The sequence below is a fragment of the Lycorma delicatula genome, chromosome 2 (assembly GCF_047948215.1).
Source record: "Lycorma delicatula isolate Av1 chromosome 2, ASM4794821v1, whole genome shotgun sequence".
Taxonomy (NCBI): Eukaryota; Metazoa; Arthropoda; class Insecta; order Hemiptera; family Fulgoridae; genus Lycorma; species Lycorma delicatula.
Genome location: NC_134456.1, coordinates 170536457 through 170558374, shown reverse-complemented (window position 1 = coordinate 170558374; position 21918 = coordinate 170536457). Strand labels below are relative to the sequence as shown.

The 21918-nt window shown below is 28.6% G+C and overlaps 1 long non-coding RNA gene across 1 annotated transcript in view; it reads right to left on the bottom strand.

The window, feature by feature from the left end:
• LOC142320318 (uncharacterized) overlaps window positions 1-21918 on the bottom strand; it is a 306799-nt gene that overhangs the window by 59106 nt on the left and 225775 nt on the right. The window contains exon 4 of the long non-coding RNA XR_012755345.1: window positions 11054-11156. This is a non-coding gene — a long non-coding RNA (uncharacterized LOC142320318). The remainder of the gene's footprint in view (window positions 1-11053; window positions 11157-21918) is intronic.

Here is a 21918-nt window from a genome sequence, read left to right as displayed (position 1 = left end):
TTGGTTAATCATTTAATCATTTCAGAGCCCGTCAAAAACTATTTAAAATAAATTGATGGAAATTTGTATACTCGTTCTTCTCACGATGTGAGTGTACAGTAAGAAAGGTTTTTTAAAATTCCGAGTTTAAAGGGTTAACATTTTTGAATCTTTGCTTGATACCCGACTTTTTTTTATTTCTCGGCAACAAATGATGATATCAACTTGATAATCTTCATGTGAATATCTAAAAATCAATTGCTAAATTTTTCAAAATTTGTCCTTGAAATGGGTGAAGAAAGATAAAGTTTTTAATATTTATTACAAATTTTCCCCATTTCCGGCCATACTAAACGATATATTCACTCGATTTGAATTTATAAATACTCTTTATATAAATATCTTAAAAAAATCATAGATTATTTTTTAATTTCAATTTCTTATGGGATGCGAGGGTGTACAGCGAACCTTAAAAATCAAACATTTTACCATAAAATGTAAAAATATATTTTTATCACTAGAAGGATGGGTAACCAGCTATAACTAATATTTTTAAGATGGAGGTCGACTATTTTGAAACCCGCATTCTTCAGATCACTCATTGTTTCGGGTTCTCTACTGACCAGACTGGACATGCAAGTAAACATATAACGAGGGAAAAACTATGACGGGAATGCTAGTATACTGTATCTATCTATATATATGTATATATATATACAAATTAGACAATTTGTAATTTCAATTACTAAACTACTATTACGCTTTATAAAAGAGTCGTGCCTGCAAGCCAAATTTACAATGTCTAGATATTTTCAACGTAAGGAGTTCATCGAAAATCTACAAAAAAAAAGTAAATTAGGTTAAAATTTTCATTCAATATTTAATCTCAAAACAAGATAATCCTTTAAAATATCTGAAATTAAAAATGAAATAAATCTTGTTAAATAAATAAATGAACAATTATCGTGTAGCAAAAACTCAAATCGTTTAAAATAAGTGGGATGGTGAGTCATTTATTTCTCTCCGTTTGGTTTCAATTTTGGCTCGTACGGAAAGGTTCAGTTGGTTCTACATTAGATGTCAAGGGACCACCTCATTGTTGTCATAATGAAAGTGGTTGGTTACAGGGTTGTTTATTAAATATTCCCTCATTGTTCAAAAAGCATGTGGTTGCCAACAAATTGTTCTCCGCTGTGCATGAGTTATTATAAAGCTGCGCGCAATTTTATTGTCGGATTCATGTAGTAATATTTTAATAATATATTATACACATTTTTGGAAAAAGAAATAGATATGTTAGTTATATAAAAGAGAATCTATTTTTATAATTGTTTTAGCAGATGTACGTTTTTACAAAAACAATCTCAAGATAACCAGATAAAATTAAAGAAGAAAAGAAATAATTTTTCTCTTTGTTAAAAAAGAAACGATTTTCTCTATTGTTTATTTATTTTTTTACTAGGTTTTGGTTAGGTAGAACGAATAAACTGTATGATATATTTCAGTTGAGTAATCGAAAATTTTCCGCAAAATGATTGAAAATCTTTTATTTTTTACATTATTTTTTTCAGCACTCATTTAACCATTTATTTGCTTTACAATTTTACATAGGTTTTGACTTTTTTAAAGAACAGCTGATGGTTTTTATTAGGTTCAAGCTCACTAATATTATTGCATTTGAATATTTTTCATCACCCATTAAATTCTTAGAATGTAAACTAAATGTTTTAATTTAATTTTTTGTTTTCTTCATAATTATTATTTAAACCTTTTTATGTTAATTTTTTTCATTTGTTAAAGAGCGAAGGTATCAACAGTTTTTAAAAATTACCACTGTTGAAATAAAAACAGAAATCCAGATCTTACTCAGTTTAGAGCTAATGTCATATTTTAGTATGAAGTTATTTTAAAGTTTACAAAAGTTTAATGTTATATTTTCATATATTTAAACATTTTGTAAAATTGTGTATTGGCTGAAAATTTCCAGGAAAAATCGTAATATTATTATAATTTTTCATTATAGTACTATTTTATATTAGAGAATGAACGATTACAACATAAGTATATGATGTATGGTTGTTTGCCGCTTCAGTGTAATACCTCAGTTAGGTGAATTTATTCTGTAAATTAACTTAGCTGGTTCATAATCTGATAAATAAAAGCCACTATTCAACTGATAGCCCAATACCAATTTTAATCTTTTATAGTGATCATTACATTAACATTTAAATATAATTTTACATTACATAATGAAAAGGTATATGTTAATGAATGAGTGTGTTGACAGTAAGAGCTCTAAATTTAGATTTAACAATATATTAATAATGAATTACCAATAAAAAATATCAACTGATAAAATAGGCCAGCTGCATATAACAAATCTATTTACTTTTATAAATGAATCAGAAGAACGAGAGAGATTATGTATTTTATTAATAAACAAGAAAAAAGAGAGCGAGTATTAATAATGGTAGTAATGAAAAGAAAGAAAAACTTCTTTTAAATTGAAGGTTTGAAAATAGTTTGTTTTTGAGTTACAGCTTACGAAAAAATTTCGCCCTGATTTTTCCTTCATCTAAAATAAAACTACGAAAGTTACCGGTAGTTGTTATAACATTATGATTTTAGGCAATATGACAAACAATTGGCTTCAACAAAATAACATAACATACAACAAAATAACATAACATAACATAAAAGTCTTTCTTAAAAAAGACTTTTATTCCATGTTAAATTTAATACGGAATTTGAAGAAAAAATAGTTTGCCGTGAGTTATTCACTGAGCCGAATATATTTTTTTCATATCCGCCTTCCAGGCACACCGAAATTCAGGGGATAGTCAGCAAATGACAGCTTCATTTTGATTTTCGTCACAACAAACTGTTTAGAGAATTGTATTATTAGCCGAGAAAGCAACTCTAACTAGTACCAATTGTACCGCAGAAGCTTTTCAAATGTCACAGAAGTAAGACCTGCTTAGATATACAGTGTAATTCAGCTGATTTGGAAGTCGGGAGTTACAGCGTTCAAGTCCTAGTAAAGCCAGTTCTTTTTACACGGATTTGAATACTAGATCGTGGATACCGGTGTTCTTTGGTGGTTGGGTTTCCTCTGAAGAATTATCTAAACGGTAGTTACCGGAGGCTAAACAGGAAAAAGAAAGAAAGATATACAGTGTAAACATTTAATTATTAACCTATTAAAATCATTACATTAAATAAAACACCTCTACTTATTAGATGATTTATTTTTATTGCTTCTATTTTGTTCGTTTCTTCTTAGTTCACCTCAATTCTCACATCCCTTAGACTCCAAAAAAGTGTAAATTTTTATTATAAGTGAAACAACATTGGTTGTGAAGATTTATGAAATTCTCTAATTTCACACTATTCATGTACAATTTTGTAAGGTAACAATGAATTTATCTAAAAGATACTCATTAGGTCGCTTTTATGCAATAAGGTGCTAAGGACATTTTATTCAGTCTTTGTCAATTTATCAAAAGAGAGGCAGAATGCAAACGAGATTTTTTTACATGATGCGATTCACTAGCGATGGGGAGTCAGAGTTCCTACAGCTATGTACTTACTGCTAAACAATCCCGCAAAATCTATTATCACCGGTTAGATAAGCTTGTGTATTTTAAGTTTTTTAAGAGGATTTTTTTAAATGTGAGTTTCATTCTGCTGATAGTCTTATTAAGCTAATGAGCTTGTACGTAGAAACCGATCCTATGAACTTTGTAATGCAGAAAATATTATATTCAGCATGTCAGGGTCACTCCACTAACAAGATAGTAAGTAATTACTAATGACAATTACCATGACATGGTTCTCGTAACTTTCTTTATCATGCTTATTTGCCTGCAAATGAGAACAAAGATCATGTATACGCTTGTACAGCAGACAAAGTTACACATTAAATTTAATCACAGATTTTAGTGTTTGTTGCCCTATCTGGTTGGTATGTGATTGATTTTCTTCCCACACCTTATCTTTCTTCCTCATGCTACTAAAATCAGACCCTTATGCGCGCTAAAACAGACATATATACAAATGTTGCCTCAACGGCAATATACAAATTTTAAAAATAACAAAGAATACTGCAGTCAGCCCTGGTGGTTCTAATAATGGAAAAACGAAACCTCTGTAGTTGTACAATTAATTTGTTTGTATGAATATATTTAAAAATGAAAATGATACTATTTTATAACACCGAAAGGAAGGCTAAAATAGAAAATGTATGAATGAAAATGTATGAAATGAAATGTATGAAGGTCTTATGATACACTCAGGATACCGGCTATGATCATAAAATAGTTTCATTAATAATTTATGTTTACAAATGTATTTTTACACACATACACGCTTGTCCGCGCGTACATAACCACGAGTATAATTTTTTCTGGTATGTTACAGAGTTCTAACCAAATTAGAATCAAAGTTTCAACAATCTGTACACATACTTCAGTTGGACAATTCTACTTTGCCCCAAATTCCAAGAATAAGCAAAAGAGCACTTAGGTATCATGAGTATTCTTATAATTGGATATTTAGTTTCTAGAAGAAAAAGAATTTTGTTACTAAATCTAAATTAAATGAGCGATCAGTAATGTAAGGTAATGTAATAGAATTATTCTGATAAAAATAATTTTATTGTTCGTTTCGTATTATGGTTCCTGATTGACTGGATGGGCTTGGTATAATATTATGCAAAGCATAGTATTGTTATATATATATGATATATTCACTATGCGTACATAAAACCTTATACTTTTTCATACGTTTGAGAATATCTCTGTATCCAGAACATCTTGATTTTGGAAAAAATAAGGATCTGTTTCTCTATTCTTTATTCAACGTTACATTATTAAACCATTATCATAAAATATGCACATAATGACCATTCCATTGCTAAATTATTTCCTATATCAATTTTTTTTTGAGTCTTTAAGACTAACTTTTTCGTGTCATACACAGAATAAATGGTTTAAATGAGATTTCATTTAAACAATGTAAACATGCAAATTTATTAAACAAGGAATGTAATTATGCAAAATTAATACCTTTCGATAAGAATACAGTAGACTACTGGTCTGATTGCAGTATATAATAAAAGTTATTTATTTAGAAAAAGTTATTTTTTTATTTGCATTTTTAAAAGTTAATGAGGTTTATATTTTACGTCTCTCTGGCAAGTTTTTTTTTTTATTAATTTACAAAATGTAAAAGTATTGAGAACGCTTTTTTTAACTTTACCTATGATTTTTTCCCAATGACCAACTATTATAATTAGAACTAGAAATATAATATGTTTTAAATTTTCAAAGTTTATAAAAGAATAAGCACTTTTTCTTTAATAATATAGCAAAATTAAATTTGGTTCACTAATTTTATAAACAAATGTGACAGGAGAGTTTAAAAACTATATTACCATGATGTTGCGGAATGATTAAAACTTCCATTCAACTGATGACAGACTGAAGTCCAAACTCCTAAAATTCATTGAAAAGGTCCAGTTACAAAGAAAAAAGACTGATAACTTAGTTTACATAAATACATTTTTCTTTTATAAATACATTTTTTAATTGGCATTTGTATAAATGTTATTCTATTACTATTTGTACATTTTTATTATAAATCAGGATTTTATAAAATAATTTTTTACGACCGAATACTGACCAAATCGTGGTTTAAAATTCTATTTCAGTATTTAGAAGTTTTCAATATTGTGTAATGTTTTAAAAATTTTTATAACATTTTTCATTTATTTACTCATATTGTTTATATAAATATTGTAAAATGAGAGTAATTCATCAACAAAACACACACATGCAAATTGTCAGTGAATTCGATCATGATTTGCAACGGAGATTTAGAGGTGAGAGAATTACACGCTAGGATATCAATTAATATTGTGACTGGTTCCTCAGATAAATCCATGTGTTTCAACTAATATAATACAAATTGTAACATTAATCAAAATTCAGGAAATTGATTTTGGTAAATGAAAATGTACCGTTAACTAGAAAGAATATTTCTATAAATTTTTACTTTGACCAATATTTTAATCATTAAAGTTTTGATTAATATTTTGATTTATTTTTGATCTATAATATTTTTTTACCGTACTGGAATATGTTATTTTTATAAATTCATTTACAGTATGATATAAAGTTTCTTCACATGAACAGCACAATTATAATAATCACATATAAATCCAGTATGATAATTCGTTATGTTTAAATATGTTTAAAAAAACATGTAGTCCAGAAGTGTTTACATAATTACATGAAATTTACCAATTTAATTATATTTTTATTCCTTCTTTTCAATTACTGTTTATAATTAAATCCTTGTTAAGTTTTTATAATAATAGAAAAGAAATTTAATATAACTTGCACAGTAATACGCCAAAATGCTAAACGTTTATGAAAGTAAATTTAATATAACGAAATTCCAAATAAATAAATACGAGGAGGCTCGGCTGATAAATTTTTCTCATATATGCGTAGCATGGGAATGAAAAGAGATATTGGAATAAAAAAAATGAATAAAAGTACAATACCTTAGCTACAAAATTCTATATTTATTTTTCAATATAATTGCCGTTAACACTGATATACTTTTCCCAACGTGTGATAAGTTTTTGCAATCCATCACTGAAAAATTCTGGTAGTCTTCTCGGATCTAAGTAGCTACAGGTTCCTTCACCTCATCGTCGGTGGTGTAATGATTACTTTTCAGATCCCACTTGTGATGAGGGAAGAAGTGGAAATCGCACGAAGCCAAATCCGGCTATTATGGCGGATGAGAAGTAGGCTCAAACTTCAGCTTGCGGAGAGCCATCAAAGAATTTGCGCGGTACACATCGTAGACAGATTTTACGGTAACCCATTGCTCGATAATATGACCTACTCGTTCTTTAGATATGTCTAACTGAATAGTGGTGCGTTGCTGGATGATTCGCCGGTCACTTTGAAGCAAATCGTCCACCTTCTTTTGATGTTTCTAGTCAGTCACAGAAACTGGTCATCCGCTGCGAGGTGCGTCCTAAATTGTTGCTTTATCAGCTTCTCATTCGCGAAATTTCAACGCCTCCTATTCATAGTACTCCTGTCAACAGTTTCACTACCGTAAACCACTTTTAAACGATGAAAAATATTCATAGGATTTACATTTTCTGCTGTTAAAAATTCGATCACTGCGCGCTGTTTTAACTCTGTTGACATATTGGCCGTACCCGACTCCATTTTAACTGCTACTGAAAACAAACCGGTAAACGGACTTCAACGTATTATCGCAGGTTTGTAGAGGGAAATTTTAGCTGTCATGTGCTGCCACGCCCAACTCGATAGTACCTTTTGTCTTCGTGTAGCACGCTGTTGTGCAAAATTTATCAGCCGAGCCTCGTATATTTCACAATCTTTCATTTTCTATTTTGTTAGTACACATTTAAAACATCAGTTTAAAGAAGGTTAACTGTTTACTGTTAACCTTACAGTGTTACGTGTTTAGTTTGACAAAAACTATCACGCTAATTTATGACGAAAATTCTTTTAATAATAAAATAAAGAAAATGAAAATGAAACGATAAGAAATATTTAAAATTTTAAGTAGTAAATCTTGTATTACTAATAATATTCGATTTTACAGACGGTTGTGGCTTTAATAATCTTTTGTTTATAATATTCCATTCACTAAGATTGTTTAAATAAATTTTGTATAAGCATTTAAATTCACTGAATCAAATAATATTAAATTTGCAAAATACCAGTGGAATTTAAGTAAACTAATGTAATCAATATACCAACAAATTTCTAATATATAAATTACTAACCCGTTCAAAGTATATTTTTTAATAATGTAATTAAATTTGTTTCATAAGTTAAGTAAGTTGCTTTCGAAATAATAAAAACCTTCATACTATCTTAAATACGTGTAATTCCAAGCATGCACAAAATTCATAAAACATAGGTACGAACAATAATTCACTGTTCGCGTTCTTTTATATCTGTATTTCCATGAAATTTTATAGCGTGAAAATTTCAATATTAAATTAATAATAATGTAATAATGAAAATTAGTGTTAAAGAAAATCACCTATTACTTAACAAAGATTTTTCAACAAAATTACATCAATCAATTTCAAATCTCGGTTTGAATAGCTTTAGTCTTTGATAAAAATAATGAGTTTCGGTATTTAAAGAACATACTTATCTCCTTTGTAAAATAAATTTATTTAAAAGTATCTTGCGTTTCAAAATTTGCTTTTCACTCATAACAGAATAAACTATATTTTGAGATAAAATATTAGCACATTGCATTAATGGATAATTGGGAAAATCTTATTTTTATGAATTAGTCATTTTTAGGAAATACAAAAAAAAGATTAAAAATAATCAATTTTCTTGTGTTAAATCATGACAGGATTTACTTTTATTCAATTTATTTCCCTTTTAATTTGGCTATGAAAATAACAAGTGGATTATCACAAACCCAAACTATTCTTCATTAAGTCTCCTCATTATGTGTGAATCACAATCGAGGTTTATGGCACAAACAGGCAAAACTCAATTCAATTTTTACTCAAAAACATGTATCTAAGAATTTTAGTTTGCATAATATTAGTATTTCCTATATACTTATTTCTAAAATTTCTGTTACTTTTTTTACAAATTTATATTTTCGATCTCCTAATAAATAATTTTATAATACTGAGGCTGATACTTATGTTAATATTTGTTAAACGTACCTTCGAGAACAACTAAAAATTGAACAAAAAAGCAAAATATATTTATAAATGTTCATACGTACAAGAAATTGAATTTAAAAAATCTCAATAGAAAATGTTTACAAATTACTTTTTAAATCTAAGTGAATTATAAAACCGTACGAAATATGCATCAGTTTTAAAGAAAGAATGGAATATTAAAGTGTAATATGCATATGTAAGCATGTAAACGTGTATGTAAAATTCAAAAATTCTAATTATTATATAAATTATTGAGTAAAAATGTTCATTGTTAAACAAAGTTTTTTAAAAATTAAAAAAAAAAGATTTTTTTTTTCTCAAAATACTGTGAATTATATAATGGGCGGAAAGCTGTATATATTATTTTATGAGAGAATCTTTAAATTCAAAATAAACAGTTTTTAAGAATAAAAATGTCGAGGTAATAATGAAAATAAGTAGTATTTTTCACAGAGATACTGCAATAAAATTATGAACGGGAAACTTGGTCAGATGAGATTTTTCGAAAAACAAAGCACTATAACAATGTACGCGACCTTAAAGCTCTATTACAACCCCTCTGGGCTATAAAGTTATATTAACAACGTCCGCGGCGTGTGTTAATTTGATAGGAATCCGGCCATAAGGGCGAAGAAGCCCGTTTAATATGACATTATCACCTCGAAACTTTTTAGACCTCAATATCACTTCCTGAAACATTTATTGGAGAATGATTTTCGTGATAAAGCAATAATAATATTAACATAAAAAATCTACTTAAAAAAATATATATGTTTGTATATGATAAAATTGTTAAAGGTTTATTTTTCAGATAAAAATTTTAATTATCCTTTTAATTCATTACGTTTATACTTTAACTATTTGTAAGTAAATACCAGTATTATGAGAGACAAAAAATTCTCACTTCATTTAAAATAGGAGCTTTTTTCGACACAAAAAGGCATCTGTGTGAAAAGAACTTTTATTTAAAAAAGTAAAAAAAAAACTATAAAAAGTAAAAAACCTGCTACTAAAAAGAAATGAGAAAAAGTACTGAAAGAAAAATTTAAAAGACTACTATGAAGCATACATTAAGGCGCTCTAGGAAGTGAACGTTTGTAAATTCCAGATTACCAAGAGGGATGACATAAAAAATAATAGTGGCTTAATGTTCAATACAAGCGTTTATGAAATGAGATGTCTGGATAATATTTTCATAGCCTTGATTTATACAAGTAGTATTGAAAAATTCATAACCATCAATGGGCAGCTGTTTAACAGTCACCAAATTTAATTACCTGGAGTCACAGATGACTAGGTAGGTCACTAACATTCTTTGTGATTTTAGAATACCAGTGTTCTTCAAATATACATTTTTCAAGACAGCTGTAAGACCGGTAACGCTGTACGGAGATGAGCACTGGTCTACCACAATAAAACACTACCAACTCTTGTATTCCATAGAATTGCTCATGCTGCGGTGATTACTTTGCCAAACACGATTTGACCGCATCACAAACGTGAATGTGCGAAAGGCAACTGGTATTACTTCCGTACTTGAAAAATCGAATAAACATGATTACGTGCTTAACATGGTTTGACTACGTTTTCCGCAGTGACAACCAATCAGTGGTCAAAACTGCATTCTATTTGAGTCCTGTAGGACGTCGTTCACGCGGACGCTCTAAAAAACGTTGGATATACTCGTAAATAAAGACATGTGTGTCGCGCCATCACTTCTCAGCCTGAGGAAGCGGCAGACTGAACTGAAATGGGGTGCATTACATAACAGCAAATCCCACCACTAGGCGGGAACTATGCTAAGAAAAATGAATGATATAAGAATGATATAAGATCTACGTATAATAATGGAATTATACTACAACACATTTTACTACTTTTATTTTTGACTGTAAACACAGACGTAGATCTCATGAACTATAAAATACTGTCTTCTTTTTCTTGGACAGATTCTTTGTTATGAACTAATTACTAAAATGTTTCAAAGATATCTGATTACTTTATACACAAATCTAATAATTCCAATTAATTCAACAAAAAAATAATCTACGGTTCATTCAGTTACAACTTTAAACATTTTCAATTGTTGATTATTGTGATCGTCTAGTAGAGACTTTGTGCTTTCTACTGGATTGGTTTCTTTTTGAAAATATAAGAAAGGAGTCTGAATATATCTGATTAATATTAAAACACAAACAAATATCATAAAGAATATCTAGAAACGGCTTAATATCATACATACACGTATTGTTTTAATTATGAAAAAACTATGGTAATAATTAAATTTATAAAACACAATCAAAATTTTACGCATTTTACCTTTTCTGCAGCCTATTTCTAGTTTATTCCATTTCTCGTGCTAAGCTGTGTAGTGAATCTTCAATGAGATCAGATCAAAAATTAAGCTCTTCTCAAACCATTTCTGCAAACAAATTAAAAATAATGGCTACTTTTTTCAATTTTCTATGATAATAGTTTTATATATCAACAAATCAAAAGCAAATCTTAGATTTTTATTGGTAAATCTCTCTATATTTTATACAACCTTATTATTTCAATTTGTGTTTGCTTATTGGCAGAAATCAGATAAAAAATTTGCAAGATTAATGTAAAATAACTCTGAAAATTAATAAGTAATCACCCACAATTTCTAATGTATTTTTTGTTAAATATTTTATAATTCAAGTTTTATTTCTAAAATCAGGGCGTAAAACTCCGCAAACGTGAAAAAATTTATAAAAATTATAACTTACATTTTAAGTAGCGTTTCATGCCTTCTACGTTATTGTGTAATTTAAACATGTTAGAATAAAATTTTGTTAAAAAGAACATTTTAAAACATTTAAAATGAGACACCACTTAATTTTTGCAAAACGAATTCTTTTTTTGTGATTTTTATTTTATGTGTAAAGCACTGAAGCAAACAGAATTTTAAACATTATTTTATGAAACATTGTAAAGCAGTCTGTGTCTCTCTTCACTAAACGTTATGATTTGTTAAATATATATGAATAAATTAAATATATATGAGTAGATTAATATATACGAATATGAATAAATTAATTATAAATAAACTGTAATAAATATATTTAAATAATTAACCTTATTTTATATTAGTGACTGTTTACTTAAAGACTTTCCATTTATTTCAATTTAATGTACGTCAAAAACCAAATGTTACGAAAAATGACTAGATAAAGAGATAAAATATTAAAAAAAGAGTATATTGGAAACTCTATGGAGCTATACATGAAAAAAGAACTGTTATCGTAAAGTAAGAGGATTAAAGAAAGGTTCTAGTTTGAACGAAATGGGATTCAGTTGACAGTGGAAGAGAAAAAGTGAGATGCACGAGTACAGAAGCATATATTCTGCTTGCTTGTCTAGTATAGCAAAATAACATATCCGGTGATTTACCAACAGCTACCTTGTAAAAAGTTAAAATTTACAGGTTATATTTAAAAACATCCCGTATCCAAATGCTATATTTAATAGTGATTACCGTTTTAATATAATAATTACAATTTAAAAACAATCATCCAAATTTATTAAAACTATCAAAAGTTTAAGTCTATTTACTGTAATTATCAATAGCCTAACAATAATCCAAAACATGGGTCCAAGTAAATCATGTCCAAGAATTTCATGTGCAGTGAAATAAAGAATTTGCAAATAAAATTATAAGATTAATGAAAAAGTACTGATTAATTAATTAATTATGGTTTTAATTGGATAAGTTTTAGTTTTGAGTTTTAAGTGTTATTTTTTTAATTTTTAGTGTTTACTGAAATAAATGAATACTAAAAAGACGATTTATAGACGTTTACAAATTTATAAACGATTTATTAATATTTAGGAGTTTAGACATTTATAACAAAAACAGTGAAAAAATATATGCTGAAAAAATAAATACACTTCTACATAAAACCCACTTCTGAAGTGTACATTGAAATAACTAAAAACACTTTTTAATTTAAAAATTATTTTAAATTATTTCAACCTTCTCAACATCCTTGTGATATAATATAACTACCGTAAAAATTCTTTTTCCATTTGTCCCAGTGTTAAAAATCACAAAGTAGCTCAAAGGCATAGGAAAAGATAACTGATTTTAAGTGAAGGTATCACATTGACTAAATATTACGCGGTTTCGGTCGGCATGATATGCTGTGTGAAAAGTTTATGCGAATCAAAGAAAAAATGTAACAGCTAACGTGTTCAATCCTCAATTTTTTTAATAAGCATAAACTGAAGGTTGTTTTTTTATATATCTTTTTGCATCGGAGGAGAGCAAAGCTCATCTTAGCCTTTGTCGCTCGTATCTAGTCACTCCCAAAAATCACATAATTATTCCTAATAAAAATAATATTTGTTTTATAAAGTAAATTGAGAAGTGGTTTCCCGTTACCTTCTTCTCTACTTCCAATATATTACTTATATGACCAAGTTAATCCCTCTGAAATTGAAAAGATGCTAAACTTAAAAAGTGATACTTCTTATCTATTCACCACAAGAACTGGGAGTGTAATGAATTTTATTACTGTTAGAGTATATATTTCTGAATACTGGTATTCAATTCGCATATCATTTTAATTACAGCGTTGCTAAAAATACACTCAACTATATAAAGTAATAAATCAATATGTAGTGGAAAACAATATAAATATAAGAAATCAGTAAAGAAATGTGTAATTCATAATATTTAATACAAACTGGTAATATTAATCAGAAGTTAAATATGAATTTATACATGAAAAAGTTGAAAAACTTCTTGGAGAAGGAAATATTTCAAAGCACATTTTGAATAAACTTTTTATAGAAACAAACAATAAAAATATACATATACGTTTAATATTTTTTTATGTTACTACTTCATTTATAGTTATCCTTCTTTACTAACAAACGTTATTATTTATTTCAGTATTCCTGCCTAACATGATGAAGTTAATTTTATCTGAAAAAAGATAAATTTGTCTTCTTTTTACATTGTTGAAATCATTAGAGAACATTGCCTTAATATACCAAAAATCAATTAATAATTATGCGACCATCTGACTATACATGGAGTCATTGTAATAATTATTTTTTTAATAAATTATCTTTTACAAAATTATTCTTAAAATGTTTAATTTATTGGACGAGGGTGCGACTTAATTCATTGAAAACACTTTGACTATTCCATAAATAACTTACTATGGAAAATATCTTTCTACAGTAAGTTAATACTGTTATCGGTTTAATGATAACGTATATGATATGAAATAGCTTATATAAATAGATAGGTTATTAAATGGTTCCTGAAAATATCATTTCATGCACTTGAATAACAAGCGTCCCATGCCGGTTACTTATCATTATAAAAATTGTCGTGAAACGAATTTTTTAAGTCAGTTTAGCTGAGTTTAATATATTATTGTACATCATCAAGTCTCGCCAACCAAAATGTTGATAAAATTACTTAGAGTTTACTACGGCGATATCTTTCTTCTGTTCAAAGGAGGAAATGGCTGTATAATGGATGTCAGTAATCACCATAAAAAGCAACTTTGTTGGATAATAATAAATAAGAAAGGATATTATTATTTACTTGTAGTCCTGTGTCCTTTATTTAAAAAATGATTTACATTGCATTAAATTTGTGTGTAAAAAGAAATATATTTTCAGTCATTCAATTCCTAACTGGGCAAAAATGGCTTACCGTATCCAAAAATTTATCAACTTCGCAAATCATAATTTTAAACATTAGAGAAAATACGTGGTTTTCTCATTTTTAATAGTAAAAGAATCATCTAATGTTACATTGATCTTAATTTATTCTAATAATTATCCATTTTCTGCACCTATTTTTCTATTTATTTTATAAAAATAGAATCAATCAAATTAAATCAGAATAGTAAGCGATTACGTTTACTTCGTCAAATAATAATGTTCACTGAAGTCACTCAGTGTTACATGCGAAACATGAAATATATGTACAATAAGACACTGTATTCACGTCAATGTAATTTTAATAGAATTATGTTTTCCGATGATAAGGTAGAATTATTAAAACTTAAAATAATAGTCTTTTGACAAAACATGTGTCGTCACACACAGAGCTTATTATTTGCTTTTAGGAATTATGTATTTAAAAAAAAAATTAACAAAGAGTTAACATCATTTCGAAAATTTAATATCTTACAACGTTTGAAAATAATTTGATTATCAAATTAAGATATATTTAGTGAGTTTAATTAAGATGAATAATGACGTTAAAGTTTCCTTCATTTAAAGTAATAGCATTGCATTTAATGGAGGTTGGTATTGGCCCCGCCCATATGAGTTCTTTTATAAGATACAACTTAAGAAAGAATCCGTAACAAAAAAGGGAGTCGACAAGGATGTCTCCTACCCCCGTTACTTTTTAACCTTTACATATAACTAGCAGTTAATGATGTTAAAAAACAATTTAGATCCGGAGTAACAATACAAGATGAAAACATAAAGATGCTACGATTTGCTGATGCTAGTAATTTTAGCTCAGAGTAAATAAGATTTAGAAAAAAAAGAACATCATAGATAAAGTCCTACGCAATAAGTACCGCATGAAAATAAATAAGAACAAAACGAAAGTAATGAAATTTAGTAGATATAATGTACATGGACCACTGAATATAACAATTAGAAGAGAAAAGGTTACGGAGGTAGAAGAATTTAGTTATTTGGGAAGAAGAATTACTAAAGATGGACAAAACAGGAACGATATAAAATACAGAATAGCACAAGCAAAACGAGCTTTCACTCTGAGTTATAATTTTATTACATCAAAAATTAATTTAAACGTCAGGAAAACATATTTAAAAGTATATGTTTGGAGCGTAGCTTTATATGGAAGTGAAACTTGACGATCGGAATATCTCAGAAGAAAATATTAGAAGCTTTTGAAATGTGATATTTAGAGGAATGTTAAAAATCAGATGGGTGGCTAAAGTGACAAGTAAAAAGTTGTTGTGGCAACACAACAATATGAGGAAGAATCATTTGGAAAAGTATAGTTAAAAAAAGTAACAGACATATAGGCCATGTATTAAGGCATTCTGAAATAGACGCTTTAATATTGGAGGGACATGTAGTTGGGAAATATTGTTCAGGGAGGCAACATTTGGAATATGTAAAACAAATTCTTAGGGATGTAGGATGTATACCGAAATGAAACGACTGGTACTAGGTAGAGAATATTGGAGAGCTTCATCAAATCAGTCAAATGACTGAAGATAAAAAAGATAAGGTACGTTAATATTTTATGATACTTGATCTTATTCCCACTTCCACCATAATATTCACAGACGAATGTAGAATGTTTGAGAAAGGCCAAGCTTTGTCAGTCGTATTACAAGGTTTCCTCGTCGATTAAATGCCATTTAATTCGTGTCGTCTTTCTGAAGCTACAATCTTAGTGATCATAAGCAAAATATGTTTTTCTTGGCAGATGCGATCATTCAAAGTTTATTATAAGTAATGTGCTGGAAGAAGGAATAATCTCACGTATTACTAGCTTATTAAGGTACGTTATAAAGAAACTTATTGGAGGAATCAGTATCCATCCTCATTAATTCACTTCTATCATATTAATTGAGGAAAATTTTAATGTTAATACACCTCTAAATTATATTATTCCACTTATTGTGTTTCATTCAATCTCAATCAATATGCATTAGAGATAGTAATTTCCAAGAAAATTGTTGGCTAAATAGTTCGCGAGTTACCAATTTTTGGTAATTACTTAATGCTTCTCTTGAAAGTGCTGTAATAATAGATTGTTGCTGACTGTAGCTAACAGCAGTGTTATAATTGGAGCTGGCCAGTTCATCTTCAAAAAAATTTCCTTCTTTCAACTGTGAATGACACATGACTAAATGAAAACTATTCAGTGTTTTATCACACAAAAATTAAATTAAATATATTACTTAAAAAAAAAAAAAATATTAAATTTAATCATAAGTATTATAGATAAAAATATTGCGTAATTGTGTAAATTATTTTTTACAATTTGTTTTAAGCTCCCTTGAAGAGGACTGCAGCGTGTATGGCCTCTTCCCTAATAATTTTTCTCACCAAATTATTCAACTGGAGATTAGATTTCAGCGTATATTATCTGTTTTATACTTACAATAAATCTTTTTCTAAATTTTCGTCTTTAATGTAATCTATTTTAAACGTCATAATGTATTTTGATTGTACAATCTAATCAATTAATTGATTATAATAACAATATCATCATGCTCACCTTATTGCCAATTTCTGTTAAAATTATTAGAAGTTATTAATCTATTTATTGTTCAGTTAATTTTTTCCTGAAAATTACTAATGGAATTATATAAGATAGTATGTACTGATGATATAGTAATTCTAGCCGAGAGTAAAAAGGATTTAGAAGAAACAATGAACGGCATAGATGAAGTCCTAAACGAGCTAAGCAAGCTAAACGAGCCTTCAGTAAGAAATATAATTTGTTTACATCAAAAATGAATTTAAATGTCAGGAAAAGATTTTTGAAAGTGTATGTTTGGAGTGTCGCTTTATATGGAAGTGAAACTTGGACAATCGGAGTATCTGAGAAGAAAAGATTAGAAGCTTTTGAAATGTGGTGCTATAGGAGAATGTTAAAAATCAGATGGGTGGATAAAGTGACAAATGAAGAGGTATTGCGGCAAATAGATGAAGAAAGAAGCATTTGGAAAAATATAGTTAAAAGAAGAGACAGACTTATAGGCCACATACTAAGGCATCCTGGAATAGTCGCTTTAATATTGGAAGGACAGGTAGAAGGGAAAAATTGTGTAGGCAGGCCACGTTTGGAGTATGTAAAACAAATTGTTGGGGATGTAGGATGTAGAGGGTATACTGAAATGAAACGACTAGCACTATATAGGGAATCTTGGAGAGCTGCATCAAACCAGTCAAATGACTGAAGACAAAAAAAAAAAAAAAAGTATGTACTCTTTGGTTACATTATATACTAATTTTTACGCCAAATAATAGTTAGTACATTAATCTATTGAATTTTACTTTTGAAAGATTCAAAAAAGGAATTTTGTAAAAGACTTGATAAAAATTGTCCTGCTCTAGTAAATCGCACATTATATAAAGATTAACATATTCTTCTGCATTCGTGTGTAAATACTCGAAGGTAATCTCGTGAATTTAGGAGAATAAAAACTAAACCATTCATTTATATTCCATCATAAAGTAGTTTACGTAGAAAGGGAAAGAAAAAATAATTCGTTAAAATCATCATCGGTTGGAGGCAATTATGTGAGAGAAACCTGTGTTAACCTTGGGTGTTATAAAGCCAAAGTAATTTCCACTTTTATAACAACCGTTGGACGTAGATTGCATTTTCTTTAGCAAAAAAAATAACCCATATACACATGTATGAGGCATATAAAAACAACAGATTGTTACAAATCGACTAATGTATCAACTTTTTTATTACTATGTACACCTGATATATAAAATATATAATTTTTTTTTAAATTCAAAGTTAAAATTTATATTTAAATATAAGTATGTAATTACAGAACTACATACAGCTTTGGATACAGTCCAAAGCCTTATTCTCTGTCTGCATAAATAAATTAAACATTTCATTCAAAAGTCTTTCAAGGAAGTGAAATTCTCTGGTGGATAGGAGAAATATATTTTCAACCCTAGTTGAAAATTGTTTGCAAATTATTTCTTTACAATAACTATAAAACTTATGCGAATTCCTTTAAACAAATCCAGGAAAGCAGATACTTTGATTTCATTTACTTACAAAATAACTTCCTGTACCGTAACGGTGAAATTTTAAGATTTATTGACTGAAATAAGTATTTTTATAAACTGCTTAACAGTAACTTAAAGGTTACCGCCTTTTTTAGTTATATTTATAATAGTGGTGATCAATATCGAATATTAAATAATTAATGTATAATCATTACTGGAAGAATAATAATTTCTTTTTACGTACTAAATTAAATTGAATAGTCCTTTGGGTCAAAAGATGGTAACACTTTAGCAATACATAACTATACTGTTTTATTCTATTACTTATATTTATGTTATAAAAATGATTTTTTTTGTATATGATAATTTAATTAACATGGTACGTAAAATAAAACAAGTTTTTTAACGGCATAAATATTCAGGAAAAGATTCTGGTGGCAAAATTAATCTAATATCAATTAAGAGGAAAATGAATAATGTAAAATTTGAAATAAGTATTAAACACATTAGTAAAGAAAATTTAAAACGTAATTTTAAACCAAAAATCATTATTATAATTCAATTATTTCTACATGGTATTTCCGGTACATATACATTAAATGTAATCTTACATACTAATTTTGAGTAAAAGTAGGACTGTTTGGATTTAAATTATAATTTGAATTACTCTCCAAATAAGACAAATAATTGCTGAAGTTTTTTAAACTATCTGATACCCTAAAACAAATATTAACTTGTTTCAGTCGTTCGATTACCAGCAAATATTATAGTTTTTTTGAAAAAATAGAATAAAATAAAAGTATTCATTAGAGAACGACCATCATTATTAACTTTCAAATAAAAAACGACGTGAAACTACCAAAAGTTTATGAAAAATTTAAAAGATTGAAGAAGAATGCTTGACCATTATAACAGTTTACAAATGGAATAAATATTTTATAAATGGCTGAGATTTGTGGAGAATTAAATACATGAACCAAAAAATGGACAACCACAGAGATTGCTGACAAAGTTAACAATCTTATTCAAAATAAAAGTAGAATTAAGGTACAAGAATTACTTTTACATTAGATATCAGTTTGTAGTACATTCATTAATTGTCACCAACAAGTAAATTAAATGTTCTCTTTAACCACCTTTCAGTCTGATCCTTCTTGTATTAGTTTTGATCGTTCAAAGAGTTTCTAGGAGGAAAAGGTTTCGTTCCAAAGAACTCATTAAATTTGTTCGCAGTGAGTGCGCCTGCAGCCAGGAGTTTACGTCTGGATAGATAGGAAGGTATCAGAAGGATAGCTCCAACGCATTAAAAAAGAGGGAGACTGTACGGAAGAATAACGTTAAGTAAACTACTTCACTTTTTTTTTCTATTTTTTTTCTTTTTCCTGTTTAGCCTCCGGTAACTACCGTTTAGATAATTCTTCAGAGGATGAATGAGGATGATATGTATGAGTGTAAATGAAGTGTAGTCTTGTACATTCTCAGTTCGACCATTCCTGAGATGTATGGTTAATTGAAACCCAACCACCAAAGAACACAGGTATCCACGATCTAGTATTCAAATCCGCGTAAAAATAACTGGCTTTAATAAGACTTGAACGCTGGAACTCTCGACTTCCAAATCAGCTGATTTGGGAAGATACGTTTACCACTAGACCAACCCGGAGGGTAAACTACTTCACTTATGTTACTCAATAACAAACGACTAATAAATTGTAATTTATATCTGTATATTCATCAAAAATAAAGGGTATTATGTAATAAAAATATTGTAACAGTATTATTATCGCCGAAATTTTTATTGGGGCTTCTACCGCTTCCATCCCCAAAGCAGATTAATTGGCTTCTTTTTTTTCTGTTTATATTCGATTATTAATTTTAGTTCAGAATCTAGCGCAGTACACTTCTCTTGAAGTTAATATCTATCTTTAATTGAAAATATATATTATCTTAAATATAATGCTCAAGATTACTATTCTTAAATCAAAAAACGATTCACCGATCGGTGTATTATTCTTGGAATAACTCTACGCCTCATTAATAATCTGTCCTGAACGAATTGTAGGACGAAGTACTAATAAAAAGAGAATTGTTGGTGTACAATTAAATAAAAATCATTGGTAATCTACTGATTTCAAGAGGAAATTAAATTGGAAGGATTTTTGTTAAATTTTATATTATTTACTAATTATTATTATTATTATTATTAGCATTATATAAATACGTATATATGAAAAAAGTTAATTTTAACAGAAAATACTGTATCATTATAATATTTTTATTTAGTAATAAAAATATAATAAACTGAAAATCACTACAAATCATGAAACAGAAACATTTTACACTACAGAAGTTAAAAACAATTTTTGGATAATTAAATTTTAAAAAAGTAACAAATGAACTTATAAAAATATATTTTTAAAGTTATAATTTTGTATCAATAAATTGTACTTTAATTTTTTTTCTAATTATTTAATTATTATAAATTGCTGAAAATTCATGCCGGATATATTTTACCCGTAATATTTAGTTTTAATCATCTAGTGTTTAACGGCGTATAGCGCTTTTGTCTTGAAATAACTCCAAAAAAAGAATTGGGTAGGGTTTAGTCACCGCAAGAGCCTGGTGACGATGAGGTTTACAAAATAGTTTTCACTCAAACCCATAGACTGCCTTAATATATGGCAATCTGCTCCGTCCTACTGAAAGTGCTGGTACGTTGATTATTGTTCAATTTCGTCCAGTTTTTCAAAGAGTTCCATGAAAATGTGGCGAGTACTCTAACGCGTTCACATCTTCGATAAAAATTTGACTAATTATCCTTTCTGCTGAAACAATAAACTTTGTACAATAAACTACGATTTTCAAACAGTGCTTAGTCACTTTTCGAATGGGCTGCGATTGTCATGCAGCCTTCATCTGCAAACCAGGTAAACGATAGTATCCCCAAATTTGCAGCAACAGTGGCCTAGAACAAATAATATTTTATCTTTTTACTTTGTCCATCAATTCACGAAAAAACGACATCTTATACAATCCCAGGTTGGCACTGTTTTTTTTTTTTTGTTTTTTTGGGAGGTACTGTTTTTTTTTTTTGTTACATCGTCTCCCTGAGGGTGGATGCAACAAGGAAGAGGAGAAAACTCCAAAGGACCAGAAGAGGAAAAGACGAGCGACTGGGTGACCTGACGGTGGAACACCACGCAGCCAGGAAGCGGTTGACCTCAGCAATAAAGGCAGTCAAGCAGAAGGTTTGAAAGAAACTCATCGATGATCCAGATGTAGACCCGTGGACCGTTATTATAAGTTTAAAATAATAATAAATCTGGTAGGCGTCTCACCCCACTCTCAAGGGGACAAACACTCTGAGCGTTTGCCCCCTTGAGCTGCAACTCTTCATCACAGAGGAGGGAGAGTGGGAGGAACCGCCAGCGGAACCG